Below are 19726 nucleotides of genomic sequence, written 5' to 3'. Positions count from 1 at the left end.
GCTCATCACAACACCAAACTTAAACTGTTGCTTGTCCTCAAGCAACTAGATGAATAAAATAGGTTCTAACAGAAATTAAGAAGTAATCATATTTTAGAGTTTTAAATGAAGCTCAGATTCGTATTAGATGAGCGGGGCTTGTAGCTTTTTGTCTCTCAACAGTTTTGGCATCTCCCTGTATCTTTTGAATTTCAGAATGATTGGCATCCTTAGGAACTCAGAATTTAGATAGTATTATTGACTCTCCTAGTGTAGTATGTTGATTCTTGAACACAGCTATTTATGAGTCTTGGCCGTGGCCCTAAGCATTTTGTCTTCCAGTATTACTACCGGATACATAAATGCCACAGACACATAACTGGGTGAACCTTTTCAGATTGTGACTTAGCTTTGCTAAAGTCCCCAGTTAGTGGTGTCCAGAGCTCTTAAGCACACTCTTTTGCTTTGGATCACGACTTTAACCACTCAGTCTCAAGCTTGTAACTTGGACCTGCATGCCACAAGCACATGGTTAGGGACAGCTTGGTTTAGCCGCTTAGGCCTGGATTTTATTTCCTTGGGCCCTCCTCTCCATTGATGCTCAAAGCCTTGGATCCTTTTTACCCTTGCCTTTTGGTTTTAAGGGCTGCTTGGCTTTTATTCCTTTTGATTGTAAATTTTTTTTTTTTTTTGAACTGCTTTTTCTTGCTTCAAGAATCAATTTCATGATTTTTCAGATCATCAATAATATTTTTCGTGTTCCTCATCCTTTCAGGAGCCAATATTCATCCAATTCAAGGTACAATTTATGCACTGTTCAAGCATTCATTCAGAGAACAGAAAGTATTGCCACCACATATAATTAATTATAGTCTTTATTACTAAGAACTCATAAATATAGATTACTTCTTTATTCTAAAAAATCTACTACTTTATTCATGCCTAATGATGATGAGAAAAATAAATTATAGCTTAATTGAAAATAAAATCAAAATAGATAAACTAATTACTACTAAATATCTCCTAAGGTGAATTTAAAAAAAATGCTATCACTAAGTTAAAGCAGGAAAATTAAAGGGAAAGAAAATTGGAACTTAGCAACCTGTTGTTTTGAAGAGTAGGTGCTCCTTTAAAATATGTGGTGCTTTTTCATGGATTAATCCTTTGGCGCTTTAGCTCCCTTAGATTCACATCCTTGCTCTTCCTGTTCTCTCAGGTGCCATGATCTTAATGAGTTTTAGCTCAGTGATCATGGCAAATCACACCAAACTTAGAGGTTTGCTTGTCCTCAAGCAAAAGAAAGGACAGGAGAGGAGTAGAAGGAGAGGTATTTTCGAAAAAATTAAGATGAGTTGAAAAAGATATGAGAAGAAATTAAAAATATTTGAAAAAGAATTGGATTAGAAAAAGATATAATTTTAAAAAAAGAAAAGATATGAATCAAAATTTAAAAGATAGAATTGAATTTTAATTTTGAAAAGGATTTTTAAAAGGAGTTAAAGATGTGTTGGAAACAAATTTGAAAAGATGATGGATTGAATTGGAAAGCCATTTGTTCTTTTGGGTTAAGATAAATCTAAAAAAAAATTTGCAATCATTGGATTTTAGAAATTAGGATAAACTTTTTGGAATTGAAAGTGATAATTTAAAATATGTTTATGCAAGAAATCATGAATTGAAACATAAAAATTTTGAAAAATTGCAAAGAAAAACGAAATTGTACCTCCTCCCACCATCCTGGCGTTAAACGCCCACATGGTGCATGGTTTGGGCGTTTAACGCCCACATGTTGCTTCTCCTGGGCGTTCAACGCCCATGTGATGCTTCTTCCTGGCGTTGAACGCCAGGAGGTCCTTCTTTACTGGGCGTTTTTCTAAACGCCCAGAATGCTAGCAGATTGGCGTTAAACGCCCAGAAGGTGCATCTTTCTGGCGTTTAACGCCCAGAAGATGCTTCTTCTTGGCGTTTAACGCCCAGAAGGCTACCCTTACTGGCGTTGAACGCCCAGTGGGTGCTTCTTTTGGGTGTTTAACGCCCAAAGTATTTCTTACTGGCTTTTTCATGCCAGTGAGCTTCCAAATTTCCCTGTAACTCTGTGACTTCAACCAATTGCTATTTCACCTTTTGAAGATACTTGGACTCAAACCTGTAAAGAAAATCAATACGAATAAAATTAAATTTTGTGATTGGCTGGGTTGCCTCCCAGCAAGCGCTTCTTTAATGTCTTTTAGCTGGACTGAGTTTTAATCAAGTCTCAGTTTTGAGCATTCTTGCTCAAAATTGCCTTCAAGATAATGTTTGACTCTTTGTCCATTAACAATGAACTTTTTGTTAGAGTCATTATCCTGAAGCTCTATGTATCCATATGGTGATACGTTTGTAATGACATATGGACCTCTCCACCGGGATTTTAATTCCCCAGGGAATAATTTGAGCCTAGAATTGAATAGCGGAACTTTTTGCCCCGGATCAAAGACTCTGGATGACAATTTCTTATCATGCCATCTTTTCGCTTTCTCTTTGCAAATCTTTGCATTTTCGAAAGCATTGAGTCTAATTTCCTCTAGCTCTGATTCGAGACTCTCAGCCATATTGACCTCTCTTACCAGAGAGTCAATTATATCAACATTCATGCAGTCATTTGGGGTGTCTGGATGTTGCATGGCTTTAACAACATTCAGCTTGAACTCTTCCTCATTGACTCTCAAGGTTACTTCCCCTTTTTGGACATCAATGAGGGTTCGGCCAGTTGCTAGGAAAGGTCTTCCTAGAATGAGAGTTGCATTCTTGTGCTCCTCCATTTCCAGCACCACAAAGTCAGTAGGAAAGGCAAATGGCCCAACCTTGACTATCATGTCCTCAATCACGCCTGATGGGTATTTAATGGAGCCATCAGCAAGTTGAAGACATATCCTGGTTGGTCTGATTTCTTCAGTTAAACCAAGCTTTCTAATAGTAGATGCAGGCATTAGGTTGATACTTGCTCCAAGATCACATAAAGCTTGCTTGGTGCAAGTGCCCTCTAATGTGCATGGTATCGTAAAGCTCCCAGGATCTTTAAGCTTCTCAGGTAAGCTTTTCAGAATGACTGCACTGCATTCTTCAGTGAGGTAAACTTTTTCAGTTTCCCTCCAATCCTTCTTATGACTTAAGATCTCTTTCATGAACTTAGCATAAGAGGGTATTTGCTCAAGTGCTTCTGCAAACGGAATCTTTATTTCAAGAGTCCTGAGGTAGTCTGCAAAGCGGGCAAATTGCTTATCCTGTTCCGCTTGGCGGAGTTTTGAGGATAAGGCATTTTGGCTTTGTATTCCTCAACCTTAGTTGCTGCAGGTTTATTACCTACAGAAGTGGGTTGGGAAGCCTTTTTAGAAGGGTTGTTATCAGCACTTGTATGTGACTGATTCCCCACTGGTATTTGAATGCCAGTGGTGGGAGCTGGAGTGGCGTTAGACGCCCCTCCTTGTTTGTTACTGGCGTTTGAACGCCAGCTTTGTCCCTTTCTGGGCTCGGACTGTCTTTAGGAGGATTCTGAGTATCCACTTGTTCATTTCTTGGTTTCCTGCTGCTTTGAAGTGAGGTATTTAATGTTTTCCCACTTCTTAATTGAACTGCTTTACATTCTTCTGTTATTTGTCTTGACAGTTATTTTTCTGTCTGCTTTAATTGTACTTCCATGTTCCTGTTAGCCATTCTTGTTTCTTGTAATATTTCCTTGAATTCGGCTAGCTGTTGAGTTAGAAAGTCCAATTGCTGATTGAATTCATTAGCCTGATCCACTGGACTGAGTTCTGCAGTTACTGTTTTAGCTTCTTCTTTCATGAAAGATTCATTGCTTGAGTACAGATGTTGATTTCTGGCAACTGTATCAATAAGCTCTTGAGCCTCTTCAATTGTTTTTCTCATATGTATAGATCCACCAGCTGAGTGGTCTAGAGAAATCTGAGCTTTTTCTGTAAGCCCATAGTAGAAGATGTCTAATTGTACCCATTCCGAAAATATTTCAGAGGGGCATTTTCTTAGCAACTCTCTGTATCTCTCCCATGCATCATAAAGAGATTCATTATCTCCTTGTTTGAAGCCTTGGATGCTTAGCCTTAGCTGTGTCATCCTTTTTGGAGGGAAATAGTGATTCAGGAATTTTTCTGACAGCTGTTTCCATGTTTTTATGCTGTTCTTAGGCTGGTTATTTAACCACCTCTTAGCTTGATCTTTTACAGCAAATGGAAACAGTAATAGTCTGTAGACATCCTGATCTATTTCCTTATCATGTACTGTATCAGCAATTTGCAGAAATTGTGCCAAAAACTCTGTAGGTTCTTCATGTGGAAGACCAGAGTACTGGCAGTTTTGCTGCACCATGATAATGAGCTGAGGATTCAGCTCAAAGCTACTAACTCCAATGGAGGGTATACAGATACTACTTCCATATGAAGCAGTAGTGGGGTTAGCATATGACCCCAGGGTCCTCTTGTCTTGTCCATTCATACTTACTTTAGAATTGGAATACAAGAGATAATTTATATGTTGATTTAGAAGAATGGAATAAGTAAAAACAAAATATATAGAAAGAAATTAAAAATATAAATTTTTTTTTTTTTTTTGAAAATATTTTGTGAAAATATATAATTTTTTTCGAATTAAAAATAAAATAAACGAAATAAATAAAAGAAATTAGAAATATTTTGAAATTGAAATTTGAAATTTTTTTTTTTATAAAAGATTTTCGAAAAAAAATTAGTTCAAAATTAGTTAGAAAAATAAAATTTTTGAATTTTGAATTTTATGATGAAAGAGAAAAACACACAAAAGACACAAGACTTAAAATTTTTAGATCTAATGCTCCTTATTTTTCGAAAATTTTTGGAGGGAAAACACCAAGGAACACCAAACTTAAAAATTTTAAGATCAAAACACAAGAAAAACTCAAGAACACCTTGAAGATTCACAAGAACACCAAGAACAAAAGAAAGAACACCAAACTTAAAAATTTTAGAAAACTTTAATAAAATTTTCGAAAATTATGAAAGATTAACAAGAAAACACCAAACTTAAAGTTTGGCACAGATTAAACCAAGAAAAATTATTTTTGAAAAAGATTTTCAAAAGAACTGGTGCCCAATTGCCAAGAACATAAGCCAACACTATAACCAACTGAATTAAAAATGTAATGTATTTTAAAGATGTATTATTTTTATGGATAAACTAAATTTTTGAAAACTAATGTTTTGAAAAAGCACAAGAAAAACAAGAAAAGACACAGAACAAGAAAAACTCAAGATCAAACAAGAAAAATAAGCAAGAACAACTTGAAGATCAATGAAGAACAAAGAACACAAGTCGAAAATTTTAAAAGAAAATATGAGATATGCAATTGACACCAAACTTAGAACAAGACACTAAACTCACGAAAATTTAACAATTAATTAAGAAAAATAATATTTTTGAAAAGGAATTTTTTTTTTGAAAATAAACTATCCTATCAAGATTTAATGACTCTATAACAATAAAAAAATAAAAATAAAAATAAATTATTCCTAATCTAAGAAATAAAATAAGCCTTCAATTGTCCAAACTCAATAATCCCCGGCAACGGCGCCAAAAACTTGGTGGACGAAATTGTGATTTCTATCTTTTGAGCTTTAGTATGTACACAAAAACTATTGTGTCTCTTGTTCATTCAAAATCCTTATTATGGCACTGGTTGAATTCACAACTCCGTTCAACTAACCAGCAAGTGTACTGGGTCGTCCAAGTAATACCTTACGTGAGTAAGGGTCGAATCCACAGAGATTATTGGTTTGAAACAATCAATATTTATTTTATTAATCTTAGTTAGGATGTCAATAGGATTATTAGGATTAAAAGTGAAATTACTAGATTTCATAAAAGAGGGAACAATGTTACTTTGATTTGCAGCACTGGGGAATATGTTGGAGTTTTGGAGATGCTTTGTCCTTTGAATTTCTACTTTTCCTTGAAGTCCTCTTCTCACACGCCTGGTTCCTTCCATGGCAAGCTCTATGTAGGGTGTCACCGTTGTCAATGGCTACTTCCCATCCTCGCAGTGAAAGCTATGCACGCACTCTGTCACAGTACGGCCAATCACCGGTTGGTTCCCGCTCCTACTGGAATAGAATCCCTCTTTTGCGTCTGTCACTAACGCCCAGCAGGTTAAAGTTTGAAGCACGTCACAGTCATTCAATCCCGGAATCCTACTCGGAATACCACAGACAAGGTTTAGACTTTCCGGATTCTCATGAATGCCGCCATCAATCCGGCCTATACCACGAAGATTCTGTTGGGGAATCTAAGAGATATTCATTCAGTCTGATGTAGAACAGAGGTGGTTGTCAGGCACACGTTCATGGGTTGAGGAAGGTGATGAGTGTCACGGATCATCACCTTCTCCACAGTTAAGCGCGAATAAACATCTTAGATAAGAACAAGCGTGTTTGAATGGAAAACAAAGGAATTGTATTAAATCATCGAGACGCTGCAGAGCTCCTCACCCCCAACAATGGAGTTTAGAGACTCATGCCGTCACAAAGTATGTAATTCAGATCTGAAAATAGCATGAGGTACAAGATATGTCTGTAAAAGTTGTTTAAATAGTAAACTAGTAACCTAGGTTTACAGAAAGTGGATAAACTAAGATAATTGGTGCAGAAATCCACTTCTGGGGCCCACTTGGTGTGTGCTGGGGCTGAGACTAATGCTTTCCACGTGTGTAGGCCTTTCTTGGCGTCAAACTCCAGGTTTTGACGTGTTTTGGGCGTTCAACTCCGGATCATGACGTTTTTCTGGCGTTTAACTCCAGACAGCAGCATGTACTTGGCGTTCAACGCCAAGTTACGTCGTCTATCCTTGCGCAAAGTATGGACTATTATATATTGCTGGAAAGCCCTGGATGTCTACTTTCCAACGCCGTTGAGAGCGCGCCAATTGGACTCCTGTAGCTCCAGAAAATCCATTTCAAGTGCAGGGAGGTCAGGATCCAACAGCATCAGCAGTCCTTTTTCAGCCTAAGTCAGATTTTTGCTCAGCTCCCTCAATTTCAGCCAGAAAATACCTGAAATCACAGAAAAACACACAAACTCATAGTAAAGTCCAGAAATATGATTTTTGCCTAAAAACTAATATTATTTTACTAAAAACTAACTGAAACATGCTAAAATCTACATGAAATTACCCCCAAAAAGCGTACAAAATATCCGCTCATCAGGAGGCTAAGAGATATGCGCTCAATCTAAGGTAGAACGGAAGTGGTTGTGAGGCACGCGTTCATAGGTGAGAATGATGATGAGTGTCACGCATCATCACATTCATCATGTTAAAGTGCAGCGAATATCTTAGAATAAGAATAAGCTGAATTGAATAGAAGAATAATAGTAATTGCATTAATACTCGAAGAACAGCAGAGCTCCACACCCTTAATCTATGGTGTGTAGAAACTCTACCGTTGAAAATACATAAGTGATAAAGGTCCAGGCATGGCCGTGAGGCCAGCCTCCAATGGCATATGAATTTGAAAATAGGGAAAAGGACCCAGTCAAAAGACAGACCTTAGTACAATAGTAAAAAGTTCTATTTATACTAAACTAACGACTAGGGTTTACATAAATAAGTCAAAGTGCAGAAATCCACTTTCGGGGCCCACTTTGGTGTGTGCTTGGGCTGAACCTGAGCTTTACACGTGCAAAGGCTTCTCTTGGGGTTAAACGCCATGTTGTAACGTGTTTTTGGCGTTTAACTCTGGTTTGTGATGTGTTTCTGGCGTTTTACTCTAGAATGCAGCATGGAACTGGAGTTGAACGCCAGTTTGCGTCGCCTAAACTCGAATAAAGTATAAACTATTATATATTGATGGAAAGCCATGGATGTCTACTTTCCAACGCAGTTAAGAGGGCGCCATTTGGAGTTTTGTAGCTTCAGAAAATCCATTTCGAGTGTAGAGAGGTCAGAATCCAACAGCATCAGCAGTCTTTTGTCAGCCTCCTATCAGATTTTTGTTCAGGTTCCTTAATTTTTGCCAGAAAATACCTAAAATTACAGAAAAATACACAAACTCATAGTAAAGTCCAGAAATGTGAATTTTGCATAAAAACAAATAAAAACATCACTAAAAGTAGCTAGATCCTACTAAAAACTACCTAAAAAACAATGCCAAAAATCGTATAAATTATGCGCTCATCACAACACCAAACTTAAATTGTTGCTTGTCCCCAAGTAACTGAAAATTAAATAGGATAAAAAGAAGAGAATATACTATAAATCCCAAAATAGCAATGAATATTAGTTCTAATTAAATGAGCGGGACTTGTAGCTTTTTGCTTCTGAACAGTTTTGGCATCTCACTTTATCCTTAGAAGTTTAGAATGATTAGCATCTATAGGAACTCAGAGTTCAGATAGTGTTATTGATTCTCCTAGTTAAGTATGTTAATTCTTGAACACAACTACATTTATGAGTCTTGGCCGTGGCCCTAAGTACTTTGTTTTCCAGTATTACCACCGTATACATAAATGCCACAGACACATGACTGGGTGAACCTTTTCAGATTGTGACTCAGCTTTGCTAAAGTCCCCAGTTAGAGGTGTCCAGAGCTCTTAAGCACACTCTTTTTGCTTTGGATCACGACTTTAACCACTCAGTCTCAAGCTTTTCACTTGGACCTTCATGCCACAAGCACATGGTTAGGGACAACTTGATTTAGCCGTTTAGGCCTGGATTTATTTCCTTGGGCCCTCCTATCCATTGATGCTCAAAGCCTTGGATTCTTTTTACCCTTGTCTTTTGGTTTTAAGGGCTATTGGCTTTTTTTGCTTGCTTTTTCTTTTTCTTTCTTTAAAATTTTTTTTCGCCACTTTTTTTTCGCAAGCTTTGTTCTTCACTGCTTTTTCTTGTTTCAAGAATCAATTTTATGATTTTTCAGATCATCAATAACATTTCTCTTTTTCATCATTCTTTCAAGAGCCAACAATTTTAACATTCATAAACAACAAGATAAAAAATATGTAATGTTCAAGCATTCATTCAGTAAACAAAAAGTATTGTCACCACATCAATATAATTAAACCAATTTCAAGAATGAATTCGAAACTCATGTACTTCTTGTTCTTTTGTATTAAAAACATTTTTCATTTAAGAAAGGTGAAGGATTCATGGAATTATTCATAGCCTTAAGACATAGACACTAGACACTAATGATCATGTAATAAAGACACAAACACAGACAAACATAAAGCATAAAGTCAAAAAGCAGAGAGATAAGAACAAGGAAGTTAAGGAATGAGTCCACCTTAGTGAGGGTAGTGCCTTCTTCTTGAAGGACCAATGGTGTCCTTGAGATCCTCTATGTCTCTTCCTTGCCTTTGTTGCTCCTCCCTCATAGCTCTTTGATCTTCTCTAATCTCATTGAGAATGATGGAGTGCTCTTAGTGTTCCATCCTTAATTGGTTCATGTTATGACTCAATCCTTCTAGAGAAGTGTTGAGTTGTTCTCAATAGTTGTTTGGAGGAAAATGCATCCCTTGAGGCATCTCAGGGATTTCTTGATGATGAGCTTCCTCATGCGTCTCTTGAGATCCATGAATGGACTCTCTTGTTTGCTCCGTCTTCTTCTTAGTGATGGGCTTGTCCTCCTCAATGAGGATATCTCCTTCTATCACTACAAGAAAAAAGGCCTGTCGGCACCCTTTTTTCTTGCCACGCTTTAAAAGTGTGCCCAAAAGTGGTCTATGGGCACGCTTTTGCGAGGGTGGCCACTTATTTGTGATTTGGCCACGTTTTTTTTTGCCACGCTTGAAAAGCGTGGCCATAGAGAGATATCGGCACGCTTTTACGAGGGTGCCCACTTACTTGAAATTTGGCCACGCTTTTTTACTGCCACGCTTGAAAAGCGTGGCGATAGAGGAAAATTGGCACGCTTTTACGAGGGTGGCCACTTATTAAAAATTTGACCACCCTTTTTTTGGCACGCTTGAAAAGCGTGCCCATAGAGAGTAACCGACACGCTTAAAAAGCGTGCCCATATTCTATTTATTTTGGCACCCCACAAAAAATGTACCCATAGAGTTCCCTCCCCCCAAATTTATTTTCCCACCCAATTTTTTTCAACACTTAAGCTTTTTTCCCTTAGTTTTCAATTTTAATTAACCCTCAAACAACAGAACACTAGTTTTAGACCCAGCCACCAAAGAAAACCCTAAGTTGCCCGCGCCTCCATCTTCATTGTTCATCGTTCTTCGCAGCCATGCCTTTCCTCATGCCTTCATCGTCCGAGACCGTTCATCGCCTTCATCTAACCCTGGTACCCATGAACGCAACCCTCTTCCCTCTTCTCGTCCACTACTGCCACCGCAAACCCTAGATCCGCTGCTTCTTCTCGTCCATTCTCTTTTTCATTCGCTTCTTCATCCTCCACCGCAGGAGGAAGCGGCGGCGCCACTACTACCTTCCTCCTCTGCAGCCTGTGCGCCGTCATTTTCCTTCGGTTTTGGGTCCGCGACCGCATCTGCTTGGCTCCTGCTCCAGCTTCGTCTCTGTTCGGATCTGCTTCTTTGGCTTCCACTGCGGCAGCTTCGAGTTCGGGTTCTTCCATTTTAGGTGCCGCGAGTTCAGGCTCCTCCTTGTTCTCCACACCGTCTTTTGGTGGAACTTCATCTGCCACGACACCGTTTGGGGCAAAACCCTCTGCTGGGACGACACTGTTTGGCGAAGCATCTTCTTCTTCACCCTCGCTATTTCGTGGAGCATCCTCTGCTTCACTCTATCTAACCCTCGTTGGCCCTCCTACTCCCTCAGCGCAGCGCGCGCTCTTTCTCGCAAACCCTCATTGTAAGTCTTTCTTCCCTCTGATTTTCTGTTTCTCTGTTCCTCTATTTTGGACCGCTGAGAATTTTAGGTTTATTACATTCTTAACGTTTTTCACTGCTTTGTGTATGAAATTGTATTTTGTTTTATGGTATCAGAGTAACTTTGTTTCAATAGCCTGAATGACAATAGTGAATAGCCATAACTATTTGAACTGGTTGCAGTAGAACTTAAAGTATGGTCAATACAAGTGAACTGGTTGCAGTAGAACTTAGAACTGTTTGATAGATGCAGTTTCCTTCATTAGCAATCAATTTGTAGTGTATTCCATTTAATGTAAACTGAGCTCCTCCAATTCTGTTAGCAACCCTGCCAATGGTAACTCCAAAATATGTTATATTGTTCTGCAAATTAAACATATAGTGTAGCAAATTAAACATAAAGTGCAAATTCTGTTAAAATTTAAACATAGGATTTTATTAAAAAGAGTGTTACAACTTGCAACTGATTTGTGTAGCGCACACACTTGATGGCAGGGATAAAAAGTAATTTCTCTTTGAACTTCAGGTATTGATAGTGGCTACATATATGACTAAAAAGTATATGAACAAAGTTGAATCTGAGTTATTTCATTGTTTTTGCTTTGTTATTTGCAGAAAGGGTGACCGTAGCTGAAGAGGTCCTCAAGCTCTGCAATGGCAGCGTCATTTCTCCCATTGCCTGCATTGCTTGCCCTAACCTATATGCTTATCTCAAGGTAATTCATTATTCCTCTTGTTATCCTTTTTTTATTTTGAATTTGGAATTTCAGTTAATTTTTTTTCTCAATGTTCAATTGGGTTCAAATGTTACTGATTTGTGATAAAAGTGCAAGGCTAATGTTTTTAATCAAATGTTTAATACTTTCGGTGAATATAGATGTTTATTATTATTAGTTACTTTCATTGGGAAATAGTTTGGAAATATGCAATGTGTTAAGCTTCAACTTCTGCATTGTTTTATCTTCAATATTAATATTAGTGTAAGTGTAGTGTAGATGATTGATTCTCTTGGTGAAAAATTGAAGATGATAGTTACAACTTTAAACCCCTTTTGAGTGAAGAAATTAATGAGCATTGCCTCAGTTGTAATAATGATAAAATGTATGTTGATGTGGTTTGTTGAGTTGTTTTAATTTGTTTGATGCCATTTCTGAGTTTCTATTTTTACTTTGTAAGATATTTAAAATTTCCTTTCTTGAATCTTCAGAACATGGATTCTAATATTCCTGCACAACTTTTTGAGTATGACAAACGTTTTGAGCAGTACGGATGTGATTACACATTTTATAACAACAATCACCCTGAGGCCTGAGGAGTTGCCGCTGGAGTTGAAGCATTCCTTCAAAATAGTAGTGGCAGATCCTCCTTACTTGGTGAGAGTTAAATAGATTGCTGAAAAATGAATGAGGATCCATTGTATATATATATATATATATATATAGTACAAGTTATTTCAGTTTTGAAAACCTTGAGCTGGTTGATGATCTTATTGAGCACATGGGGCTGATTTAATCTTTCTAACAAGTCACAATAGATAAAATAAAGTTAGAATGCAAGGTTAGAGTGAGTGAAAAGTTAGGAATCAATTTTTGACCTCTCAAAACCCAAGGTTACATGTTGCAGAATTGTGCAGTTTCGGGCAGCACTTTATGAACAAAACTGGGAGCAATCTAGCCACTCAAAATGAGTAAAATTATTTTTCTATGAAACCTTAAGATGTCTAGATTGTTGTCCTAAAATTTCAGAATTTTCCGATGTGTGGTTTGAGAGATATGATTTTTAGAAAATGGTCATTTTCTGCAGAAAGAATGCTGTCTGAATTCTGGAACAGCAACTTCAAAACCACATATCTCAATACTCTGAAATTCTTTGGAGGTGAAACCAAAAAGAGGTGAAATATTATGATGTCTAGTATTTTATGTCCAAAATTTAGGACAATTCAAATTTTGTAGAGAAAGTTGTGCCTTCTGGAAGCAGGGCTGTTCACTGCTGTGACAGCTCCCTTTTCTTAAAACAAAACCATATTTCGAGAGGCATAACTTTTTCTAGAGAAGTGAAAATGCTCTGGGATTAGAACTGGGTAAAAGATGTGTAAGTCTAGTTCAACCACACCAAAATTTAGGAGAATCCAACCAAAGATGGATTTTATATGATTTTTCTAAATTTGTTACTGCTTGCTGTTTTTCTAAAGTGTACTAAATCAGTAGCCGAATGAAGAGAAGGCTGAATGGATTATATATGTCAGTTAATGGGCAGCAGCAACACTTTGATATGGTATTCAAGGTATGTCACAACTCACAATTAATAACGTTCATGGTATCTTGTAGTTACTTGATCTTATTGTTATTACCAGAACCCTTTCTACTTGATCTTATTGTTATTCAAGGGGAAAACTCTTAAATATATTTGTTTGAGTCTCTTCATTGCATAATCTAATTCGTTTTTGGAATATATCCAATGGTATAAATTCCTTATCTAGAACTTCCGCCCTGTTTAGAATTTCATTTTGAGAGTTCCAATAATTATTCAATTCATCATAGATATGTTTTGTTCCCACCTGCATGTTGGATATTCCATAAAGATTGCTGAACATTCCTGTGATTTCCTCTTAAATATATTGATTCTTGTGAATCTGCTACGTGTAATTAAGAGTGTACTTTTGTTCTTCTGCTGAAGTATTGATTAATATAGAATAAGATTTGCTTTTGCTATTACTTTGTGTTGTGCATCTTATGTCGTTCGATTTATGCATTTATCTATATATTAAAGTGCTGATCAACTCTTGCCATTGCTGCTGAGAAAAGAAGGCCGCCAAGTCCAGAGACGCCAACTTCGAGGTGAAAGTCGCTTTCTAAACTGTCCTTTAGAAACATGATGGTAGGTGTTAATTTTCATGTCTTGCATGATTGATTTCTCTAATACTAGTTTAGTTTATTACTTATTCCGTCTATTTGTTTGCAGTTAGATACATTGATTTCTCTAAACTAGTTTGGTTTTTGTGTTTTCTTGATTCGGTTAAACAATGACAAATGGCACAGCATTTGGAGCTTCTCAAGACAGTAAACTGAAATGTTTGTTATTAGTAGCTTATTATGTAATCAAATAATAAACTGACAAAAGGCAGAGGACTTTTAATTTCCACTAACAAACATTTGATTCAATTGCTTAATAACAAACTAAAACCAAGTCTAGTTTAAAACCATGTTAAATTTACTTAAGAAGAACTTGACAGTGAAGCTTATATTTCTTAGGTAGCAAATAAATGAATTCCATACGTACAATATTTCAATCTTAGTTTTAGGAAATAATTAATTTTAGTTCTTTGTTAATAATTTCTTGTTTTGGGGATGTGATGCATCAGTGCTATTAGATGATACATCAACTTTTACCGGAGAAATGACAGCAGGTCCTAATGCTAATTCTATTAGAGGTTTTGAAGTCATAGATACCATAAAATCCCAAGTAGAGAGCTTGTGCCCTGGTGTTGTGTTTTTGTGCTGATATTCTTGCTGTTGCCGCTAGAGATTTTGTTGTTGCTGTAAGTATATATAACTTCAATTGATTTATGCATTTATCTATATGCTGAAAGTGCTGATCAACGTGCATTAAGTCACTGGTTACTTTGGCTTTCAATTCAGTTCACATACTTGCTTTTCTCTCTTCAGATTCTTGCCAAGTGCGAAGTTCCTTAGCCCTGGTGTCAGCGTCAAAGATTGCTGAAAAGGCTGGATGTTGTTTAGGAGTTAGATTAGATTTTTTTAAGTATAAAGTTGTTAATTCTTTTAAATGTTTATTTTGGAAGTTGAATTTATTTTTTCTTAACTGTTTCATTCATATCTTATTATGTACATAATTCATATAAATCAATGGAAGATTAATTTTTTAGTATTTTATTTTATTTTAAAGATTAACTTATTAATATTTTTATTTTATTTTCTATTTTTTCTTTTTTTTTTATTTTAAAAGGATTAGGCCACGTTTTGAAAGCGTAACGATAAGTTTTCATTTTCTGGTACGCTTTAAAAGCGTGGCTGTATATCTATTTTTTGGCACATTTTAAAAGCGTGGCTGTATGTCTACTTTTAGGCACGCTTTAAAAACGTGGCTGTATGTCTACTTTTAGGCACACTTTAGAAGCGTGGCTACAGGGTTATACATACCGCCACACTTTTAAGCGTGCCAATAGATCAAAGCGTGGCAAAAAACAAAGCGTGCCACTAGATCGAAAAAAGCGTGGCGATAGAGCTATCGGCACGCTCGCAGATGTGACCCTTTTAAAAGCGTGCCGATAGCTCAAAAAGCGTGGCGAAAAGCTATCGGTACGTTTTTTTGCCCTTTTCGGCACGTTTTAAAAGCGTGGCAAAAAGCTTATTTTCTTGTAGTGTATGACAACTCCAGCTAAGTTGCATAGATGGCAAATGAGATGAGGAAAAGCTAGCCTTGCCAAGGTGGAGGGCTTTTTAGCTACTTTGTAGAGTTCTAGAGGGATGACTTCATGAACTTCTACCTCCTCTCCAATCATGATGCTATGGATCATGATGGCCCGATCCACAGTTACTTCGGATCGGTTGCTAGTGGGGATGATGGAGCGTTGGATGAACTCCAATCATCCTTTAGCCACAGGCTTAAGGTCCAGTCTTCTCAATTGAACTGGCTTGCCTTTTGAGTCTCTTTTCCATTGAGCTCCTTCCACACATATGTCGATAAGGACTTGGTCCAACCTTTGATCAAAGTTGACCCTTCTAGTGTAGGGGCGTGCGTCTTCTTGCATCATAGGCAAGTTGAACGCCAACCTTACGTTCTCCGGACTAAAATCTAAACATTTCCCCCAAACCATTGTAAGGTAATTCTTTGGATTTGGGTTCATACTTTGATCATAGTTTCTAGTGATCCATGCATTGGCATAGAACTCTTGAACCATTAAGATTCCGACTTGTTAGATGGGGTTGGTAAGAACTTTCCACCCTCTTCTTTGGATCTCATGTCGGATCTCTGGATACTCATTTTTCTTGAGCATGAAAGGGACCTCAGGGATCACCTTTTTCTTAGCCACAACTTCATAGAAGTGGTCTTGATGGGCTTTTGAGATGAATCTCTCCATCTCCCATGACTCAGAGGTGGAAGCAATTGCTTTCCCTTTCCTCTTTCTTGAGGTTTCTCTGGCCTTAGGTGCCATCAATGGTTATGGAAAAACAAAAAAGCTATGCTTCTACCACACCAAACTTATAATATTGCTTGCCCTCGAGCAAAAGAAGAAAGAATAGAAGAAGAAGAAGAAGATATGGAGGAGAGGGAGAAATGTGTGGGTTTCGGCCAAGAGGGAGAAGAGAGGATGGTGTTGTGTGAAAATGAAGAAGAATGTGGGGGTTTATATAGTGAAGGGAGAGGGGTATAGGTTCGGTTATTTAGGGTGGGTTTGGGTGGGAAAGAGATTTTGAATTTAAAGGTAGGTGGGGTTTATGGGGAAGAGTGGATGGATGTGATTGGTGAAGGGGTAATGGGGAAGAGAATTTGAGGTGATTGGTGAAGGGTATAGTGTTATTAGATTGTGTGAAGAAGAGAGAAGTGGGGTAGGTGGGAGTCTTGTGGGGTCCACAGGTCCTGAGGTGATCCTGTGAGGTCCACAGATCCTGAGGTGTCAAGGATTTCTCATCCCTGCACCTTTTAGGCGTGTAAAACGCCCTTTGTATGCAATCCTGGCATTTAACGCCAGATTGTAGCTTGTTTCCGGCGTTAAACACCCAGATGTAGCCTGTTTCTGGCGTTAAACACCCAGATATAGCCTGTTTCTGGCGTTTAACGCCACCCTGATGCTTGTTTCTGGCGTTAAACACCAGCTTGGTGCTTGTTTCTGGCGTTAAACGCCAGACAGATGCTTGTTTCTGGTGTTTAAACGCCAGACAGCTCTTCCTCCAGGGTGTGCTTTTTCTTCTGCTATTTTTGATTCTGTTTTTAATTTTTGCAATTGTTTTGTGACTCCACATGATCATAAACCTAATAAAACATAAAAGAACAATAGAAATATAGATAAATAAAAATTGGGTTGCCTCCTAATAAGCGCTTCTTTAATGTCAATAGCTTGACAGTGAGCTCTCATGGAGCTTCACAAATGTTCAGAGCATTGTTGGGACCTCCCAACACCAAACTTAGAGTTTGAATGTGGGGGTTCAACACCAAACTTAGTGTTTGGTTGTGGCCTCCCAACATCAAACTTAGAGTTTGATTGTGGGGCCTTTGTTTGACTCTGTATTGAGAGAAGCTTATCATGCCTCTTTTCCATGATTACAGAGGAAGATCCTTGAGCTTTAAATACAAGGTAGTCCCCATTCAATTGAAGGACTAGCTCTCCTCTGTCAACATCAACCACAGCTCCTGCTGTGGCTAGGAAGGGTCTTCCAAAGATGATGCATTCATCCTCATTCTTCCTAGTGTCTAGGATTATGAAATTAGCAGGGATGTAAAGGCCTTTAACCTTTACCAACACATCCTCTACCAATCCATAAGCTTGTTTTATTGACTTGTCTGCCATCTCTAATGAGATTCTTGCAGCTTGTACCTCAAAGATTCCCAGTTTCTGCATTACAGAGAGTGGCATAAGATTTATACCTGACCCCAGGTCACACAGAGCCTTCTCAAAGGTCATGGTGCCTATGGTACAGGGTATTAAGAATTTACTAGGATCTTGTTTCTTTTGAGGTAAAGTTTGATGAACCCATGTATTTAGTTCACTAATGAGCAAGGGAGGATCATCTTCCCAAGTCTCATTACCAAACAACTTGGCATTCAGCTTCATGATGGCTCCCAGATATTGAGCAACTTGCTCTTAAGTTACATCTTCATCTTCTTCAGAGGAAGAATAGTTCTCAGAGACCATGAATGGCAGAAGGAAGTTTAATGGAATCTCTATGGTCTCTATATGAGCCTCAGATTCCTTTAGGTCCTCAATAGGGAACTCCTTTCTGTCTGGAGGACGTCCCATGAGGTCTTCCCTATTGGGATTCACGTCCTCCCCTTCCTCCTTGGATTCGGCCATTTTGATTATATCAATGGCCTTGCACTCTCTTTTTGGATTCTCTTCTATATTGCTTGGGAGGGTACTAGGAGGAGTTTCAGTGATTTTCTTACTCAGCTGACCCACTTGTGCCTCCAAGTTTCTAATGGAGGACCTTGTTTCACTCATGAAACTTAAAGTGGCCTTAGATAGATCAGAGACTATGTTTGCTAAGCTAGAGGGGCTTTGCTCAAAATTCTCTATCTGTTGCTGAGAAGATGATGGAAAAGGCTTGTTATTGCTAAGCCTGTTTCTTCCACCATTATTAAAGCCTTGTTGGGGCTTTTGTTGATCCTTCCATGAGAAATTTGGATGATTTCTCCATGAGGGATTATAGGTGTTTCCATAGGCTTCACCCATGTAATTCACCTCTGCCATTGCAGAGTTTTCAGGATCATAAGCTTCTTCTTCAGAAGATGCTTTTTTAGTACTGTTGGATGGATTTTGCAATCCATTTAGACTCTGAGAAATCATGTTGACTTACTGAGTCAACATTTTGTTTTGAGCCAATATGGCATTCAGAGCATCAATTTCAAGAACTCTCCTCTTTTGAGGCGTTCCATTACTCACATGATTCCTCTCAGAGGTGTACATGAATTGGTTATTTGCAACCATGTCAATGAGTTCTTGAGCTTCTACAGGCGTTTTTTTTAGGTGAATGGATCCACTTGCAGAATGGTTTAGTGACATCTTAAAGAACTCAGATAGACCATCATAGAATATATCCAAAATGGTCCACTCTGAAAGCATGTCAGAAGGACACTTTTTGGTCAACTACTTGTATCTTTCCCAAGCTTCATAGAGGGATTCACCATCTTTTTGCCTGAAGGTATGAACATCCACTCTAAGCTTGCTCAGCTTTTGAGGAGGAAAGAACTTGGCCAAGAAGGCCATGACCAGCTTATCCCAAGAGTCTAGGCTATATTTTGGTTGTGAGTCCAACCATGTTCTAGCTCTGTCTCTTACAGCAAAAGGGAAAATCTTGAGCCTGTAGACTTCAGGATCTACTCCATTAGTCTTAACAGTATCACAGATCTGCAAGAACTCAGTTAAAAACTGATAGGGATCTTCTTATGGAAGTCCATGAAACTTGCAATTCTATTGCATTAGAGCAACTAGTTGAGGCTTCAGCTCAAAATTGTTTGCTCCAATGGCAGGGATTGAGATACTTCTTCCATAAAAATTGGAAGTAGGTGTAGTATAATCACCAATCATCCTCCTTGCGCCTCCACCATTGTTATTGTGTTCGGCCATGTCTCCTTCTTTTTTGAGATTCTCTGTAAGGTTTTCTCTGAATTATTGTGCTTTAGCTTCTCTTAGTTTCTTCTTCAGAGTCCTTTCAGGTTCAGGATCTGCTTCAACAAGAATGTCCTTGTCCTTGCTCCTGCCCATATGAAAAAGAAGAGAACAGAAAAGGAAGAGGAATCCTCTATGTCACAGTATAGAGATTCCTTTATGTGAGTAGAAGAAGAAAAGAATAGAAGAAGGATGAGAAAAATTTGAACATAGAGGAAAAGCGAGGGTTCGAATTTTTAGATGAAGAGAAGAGTTAGTAAATGAATAAATAAATAGAAGGAGATGAGAGGGAGAGAATTTTGAAATTTATTTTTGAAAAAAAAGGTTAGTGATTTTCGAAAATTAAGAGAAGAAATAAAATTAAAATTAAAATTTGAAACAATTAGTTAATTAAAAGAATTTTGAAAAAAAAGTGAGGGTGATTTTCGAAAATTAGAAAGAGAAAAGTAGTTAGGTAGTTTTGAAAAGGATAAGAAATAGTGAAACAAACAAAAAGTCAATTAGTTAGTTGATGAGCGGATAATTTGTACGCTTTTTGGCATTG

At 37.8% G+C, this 19726-nt stretch overlaps 1 non-coding gene across 1 annotated transcript; it reads left to right on the top strand.

Annotated features, from left to right (window-relative positions):
* Positions 1 to 18630: 18630 nt before the first annotated feature.
* Positions 18631 to 18738, top strand: LOC130972364 (small nucleolar RNA R71). Its single transcript, XR_009083547.1, has one exon. It is a non-coding gene; the product is annotated as a small nucleolar RNA R71 (small nucleolar RNA).
* Positions 18739 to 19726: the final 988 nt, after the last annotated feature.

The sequence above is a fragment of the Arachis stenosperma genome, chromosome 3, assembly GCF_014773155.1.
Source record: "Arachis stenosperma cultivar V10309 chromosome 3, arast.V10309.gnm1.PFL2, whole genome shotgun sequence".
Lineage (NCBI taxonomy): Eukaryota > Viridiplantae > Streptophyta > Magnoliopsida > Fabales > Fabaceae > Arachis > Arachis stenosperma.
Note: the sequence above shows the minus strand (reverse complement) of the source record. Positions and strands in the feature narration are given on the sequence as shown.